The following is a 5696-nucleotide window of genomic DNA, read 5'->3' on the forward strand; positions in this document are numbered from 1 at the left end:
ATTCTTATATTGAAATCAATATTAGAGCATCATTCTTTCCTTCAGTGATTCAAACGGTAAAAATAGTTCATTTCTAAATAAGTCAAACTCAAGGCATAAAGTTCACTAAATAAATTAAGCTTGAAAATATAAATATTCTCTTAATAAATCAAATAATACAACTTCTCAAATCCAATCCTTTTTAAATAACTTTTTAAACAAGACTAGGATTTTGTAGAAATTTCGGCAGCACCTCCCCTAAAACTTGGACTTTTGCCACCCGGTTCGGGTCCCAACTAAACCGTTTCTCATTCCTTTTCAACAGCTCAAAACCAGAAATCAATTCAAAGCAAGCTAAATCCAACCGTCGCCTCAGTGGCATATCTCAAGAAAACCATTTCAAAATCAACTCAATATCAACCGATTTAACTCATTTCTAAAGCTTTAAAAAAATCGGTTCAGTAATAAATCATTTATTAAAACCAAATCAATTAAAGCAACCCAGGCTGAATTTCAAGAGTATTCTATCTTTCACATCATCAAAATAATTGACTCAATTCAAACCAATCCTCAACGGATTAAATTCATATTTCAAATCTTTAAAGAATCAACTTCAGACATTACATTTCACAAAGCCACACAACAATTCAGCCAAACCAACATCCATAGTCATTCGAGTCAATCAAATAATACATAAGGCAGATACAATCACCAAATACACAATATCTCGCACCAGTATCCATATGTAATAATTCCAATACACAAAACATAGTTTTTGGAAAGCGCCCCTACCTCAAAACGCAAATTCCATAACCCAAACGCCTCATAAGTTCTTTTCGCCTCAACTCGAAATCAAAGGCAGCTTCAAAGCACAGCCCCACACATTTTCGCAGCAGCATAAACAGCTCTAATTTACAACAAGCAACCTCAGTTACTAAAGTCTAGGAACATTAATAACGTATAGGCTTTAATACACGTACGAGATACTAACGTAGGGCTTTCGAAATATAATCTCTTACCGGAATTTTAACACGAAGCAGCTGGGATTTCGAACCAGCCCGGCAGCAGCTCCGGCGGTGGCCAGAAGCTCCGGTGGATCAACTATAAAAACTGCGCAACATTAAAACCTTCTTGAAATCAAAAAAGGCAGAAACCTCAAATAAAACCCTTACCGGAAGAGTTCTCCAGCAACTCGGCACGGCGGCTGATGAGCGGATAATTTATACGCTTTTTGGCATTGTTTTTAGTATGTTTTTAGTAGGATCTAGTTACTTTTAGGGATGTTTTCATTAGTTTTTATGTTAAATTCACATTTCTGGACTTTACTATGAGTTTGTGTGTTTTTCTGTGATTTCAGGTATTTTCTGGCTAAAATTGAGGGACTTGAGCAAAAATCAGATTTAGAGGTTGAAGAAGGACTGCTGATGCTGTTGGATTCTGACCTCCCTGCATTCAAAATGGATTTTCTGGAGCTACAACTCAATATGGCGCGCTTCCAATTGCGTTAGAAAGTAGACATCCAGGGCTTTCCAGCAATATATAATAGTCTATACTTTGCCCGAGTTTAGATGACGCAAACTGGCGTTCAACACCAGCTCTCTGCCCAATTCTGGCGTCCAGCGCCAGAAACAAGTTGCAAAGTGGAGTTCAACGCCCAAACTGGCACAAAAGCTGGCGTTCAACTCCAAGAATGACCTCTCTATGTGTAGACTTCAAGCTCAACCCAAGCACACACCAAGTGGGCCCCGGAAGTGGATTTATGCATCAATTACTTACTTTTGTAAACCCTAGTAGCTAGTTTATTATAAATAGGACCTTTTACTATTGTATTAGACATCTCTGGACGCCTAGTTCTTAGATCATGGGGGCTGGCCATCTCGGCCATGCCTGGACCTTTCACTTATGTATTTTCAACGGTAGAGTTTCTGCACTCCATAGATTAAGATGTGGAGCTCTGCTGTTCCTCAAAGATTAATGCAAAGTACTACTGTTTTCTATTCAATTCATCTTATTTCGCTTCTAAGATATTCATTCGCACTTCAATCTGAATGTGATGAACGTGACAATCATCATCATTCCCTATGAACGCGTGCCTGACAACCACTTCCGTTCTACATTAGATTGAATGAGTATCTCTTAGATCTCTTAATCGGAATCTTCGTGGTGTAAGCTAGAATGATGGCGGCATTCAAGAGAATCCGGAAAGTCTAAATCTTGTCTGTGGTATTCCGAGTAGGATTCAATGATTGAATGACTGTGACGAGCTTCAAACTCGCGAGTGCTTGGCGTAGTGACAGACGCAAAAGGAGGGTGAATCCTATTCCAGCATGATCGGGAACCTCAGATGATTAGCCGTGCCGTGATAGGGCATCTTGGACCATTTTCACAAGAGGAGGGGATGTAGCCACTGACAACGGTGATGCCCTTGCATAAAGCCAGCCATAGAAAGGAGTAAGACTGATTGGATGAAGATAGCAGGAAAGCAGAGGTTCAGAGGAACGATTGCATCTCCATACGCTTATCTGAAATTCTCACCAATGATTTACATAAGTATTTCTATCCTTCTTTTATTACTTATTTTCGAAAACCCCATTACTATTTTATATCTTCCTGACTGAGATTTACAAGGTGACCTTAGCTTGCTTCATACCAACAATCTCCGTGGGATTCGACCCTTACTCACGTAAGGTATTACTTGGACGACCCAGTGCACTTGCTGGTCAGTTATGCGAAGTTGTGAAGAGACGTTTAGACCATGGTTTTGTGCATCCGTTTTTGGTGCCATCCCCAGGGAATCAATTTCGAACAATAATTCACAACCTGAGTAACAATTTCGCGTACCAAGTTTTTGGCGCCGTTGCCGGGGATTGTTCGAGTTTGGACAACTGACGGTTCATCTTGTTGCTCAGATTAGGTAATTTTCTTTTCGTTTTCTTTTCAAAAAAAATTTTTCAAAAAATATTTCAAAATTTTCTCACCTGTTTTCGAAAAAAAAATAATCTTAAAATAAAAATGTTTTCAAAAATATATTTTTCTTCAGAATTTTTAAGAATGAATTCTAGTGTTTCATGAAGCATGTGAAGCCTGGCTGGCTGTAAAGCCATGCCTGTAGGGCATGTTAGGCGTGTCATGTCTGAGTTACATACTAAAGCTTGGCTGGCTATTAAGCCATGCCTGACCCTTTGATTGGAGCTTTAGACTAAAGAGCATAAGATTCCTGGACTTCATATTAAAAATTTTGGAATCCTTATTTTTCTTTTTCAAAATGATTTTCGAAAAAATTAAAAGAAAATACAAAAAAATTAGAAAATCATAAAAATCAAAAATATTTTTTGTGTTTCTTGTTTGAGTCTTGAGTCATGTTATAAGTTTGGTGTCAATTGCATGTTCATCTTGCATTTTTCGAAAAAAATCATGCATTCATAGTGTTCTTCATGATCTTCAAGTTGTTCTTGGTAAGTCTTCTTGTTTGATCTTTGCATTTGCATGTTTTGTGTCTTTTCTTTTTCATATGCATTCTTGAATTCTTAGTGTCTAAGCATTAAAGAATTCTAAGTTTGGTGTCTTGCATGTTTTCTTTGCATTAAAAATTTTTCAAAAATAAGTTCTTGGTGTTCATCTTGACATTCAAAGTGTTCTTGGTGTTCATCTTGACATTCATAGCATTCTTGCATGCATTCATTGTTTTGATCTAAAAATTTCATGCATTGCATCATTTTTCTTGTTTTTCTCTCTCATCATAAAAATTCAAAAATAAAAAAAAAGATCTTTCCCTTTTTCTCTCTCATAAATTCGAAAATTAGATTTGACTTTTTCAAAAAATTTTAAAAATCTAGTTGTTTTTATGAGTCAAATCAAATTTTCAAATTTTATCTTTTTCAAAATCTTTTTCAAAAATCAAATCTTTTTCATTTTTCTTAGTTATTTTCGAAAATTCCAAAAATATATTTCAAAAAAATCTTTTTCTTAATTTTACATCATATTTTCAAAAATAACATCATCAATTAATGTTTTGATTCAAAAATTTCAAGTTTGTTACTTGCTTGTTAAGAAAGATTCAAACTTTAAGTTTTAGAATCATATCTTGTGATTTCTTGTGAATCAAGTCATTAATTGTGATTTTAAAAATCAAATCTTTTTCAAAAACTAATTTCAATCATAGCTTTTCAAAAATATCTTCCTTATCTTATCTTTTTCAAAATATGATTTTAAAATGTCTTATCTAACTTCCTAACTTCTTATCTTTTCAAAATTTGTTTCAACTAACTAACTAACTTTTTGTTTGTTTCTTACCTTTTTCAAAACTACCTAACTAACTCTCTCTCTCTCTCTAATTTTCAAAAATATCTTCCCTCTTTTTCAAAATTTCTTTTTAATTAGACTAATTATTTTATTTTTTTATTTGAATTTTTGAAAAATTACAAACTTTTTTTCAAAAACTATTTTCGAAAATCACTAACTCTTTTTCAAAAATTATTTTCAAAATTCTCCCTCTCTCATCTCATTCTAATTATTTATTCATCTACTAACATCTCTTCCTCACATCACTCACCAAATTCGAACCCCCTGTTCCATCTGTGTTCGAATTTTTTTTCTTCTTTTCTTCTTCCACTAACAATAAGGAACCTCTTTACTGTGACATAGAGGATTCCTCTTCTTTTCTTTTTCTCTTCTCTTTCTTATGAGCAGGGACAAAGAAAAAGGCATTCTTGTTGAAGCTGATCCAGAACCTGAAAGGACTCTGAAGAGAAAACTAAGAGAAGCTAAATTACAACAATCCAGAGACAACCTTATTGAAAATTTCGAACAAGTAAAGGAGATGGCAGCCGAACCCAACAACAATAATGCAAGGAGAATGCTTGGTGACTTTACTGCACCTAATTCCAATTTGCATGGAAGAAGCATCTCCATCCCTACCATTGGAGCAAACAATTTTGAGCTGAAACCTCAGCTAGTTTCTCTGATACAGCAGAACTTCAAGTTCCATGGACTTCCATCTGAAGATCCTTTTCAGTTCTTAACTGAATTCTTGTAGATCTGTGATACTGTTAAGACTAATAGAGTAGATCCCGAAGTCTACAGACTCATACTTTTTCCTTTTGCTGTAAGAGACAGAGCTAGAGTGTGGTTGGACTCTCAACCTAAAGATAGCCTGAACTCTTGGGATAAGCTGGTCACGGCTTTCTTAGCCAAGTTCTTTCCTCCTCAAAAGCTGAGCAAGCTTAGAGTGGATGTTCAAACCTTTAGACAGAAAGAAGGTGAATCCCTCTATGAAGCTTGGGAAAGATACAAGCAGCTGACTAAAAAATGTCCTTCTGACATGCTTTCAGAATGGACCATCCTGGATATATTCTATGATGGTTTATCTGAGCTATCAAAGATGTCATTGGATACTTCTGTAGGTGGATCCATTCACCTAAAGAAAACGCCTACAAAAGCTCAAGAACTCATTGACATGGTTGCTAACAACCAGTTCATGTACACTTCTGAGAGAAATCCTGTGAGTAATGTCTTGAGATTGATACTCTGAATACCATATTGGCTCAGAATAAAATATTGACTCAGCAAGTCAATATGATTTCTCAGAGTCTGAATGGATTGCAAGCTGCTTGCTGCATCCAACAAGAGGCATCTTCTGAAGAAGAAGCTTATGATCCTGAGAACCCTGCAATAGCAGAGGTGAATTACTTAGGTGAACCTTAAACCTTATCCTATAA

The 5696-nt window shown here is 35.6% G+C and overlaps 1 long non-coding RNA gene across 2 annotated transcripts in view; it reads right to left on the reverse strand.

The window, feature by feature from the left end:
- Positions 1-1165, reverse strand: part of LOC110262959 — a 4639-nt gene extending 3474 nt beyond the window's left edge. For both annotated transcript variants that reach the window (XR_002347971.1, XR_002347972.1), the window contains exons 1-3: positions 1152-1165; positions 999-1080; positions 772-886 (exon numbers count right to left, since the gene is read on the reverse strand). This is a non-coding gene — a long non-coding RNA (uncharacterized LOC110262959). The remainder of the gene's footprint in view (positions 1-771; positions 887-998; positions 1081-1151) is intronic.

This window comes from Arachis ipaensis, chromosome B05 (genome assembly GCF_000816755.2).
Source record: "Arachis ipaensis cultivar K30076 chromosome B05, Araip1.1, whole genome shotgun sequence".
Classification (NCBI taxonomy): domain Eukaryota; kingdom Viridiplantae; phylum Streptophyta; class Magnoliopsida; order Fabales; family Fabaceae; genus Arachis; species Arachis ipaensis.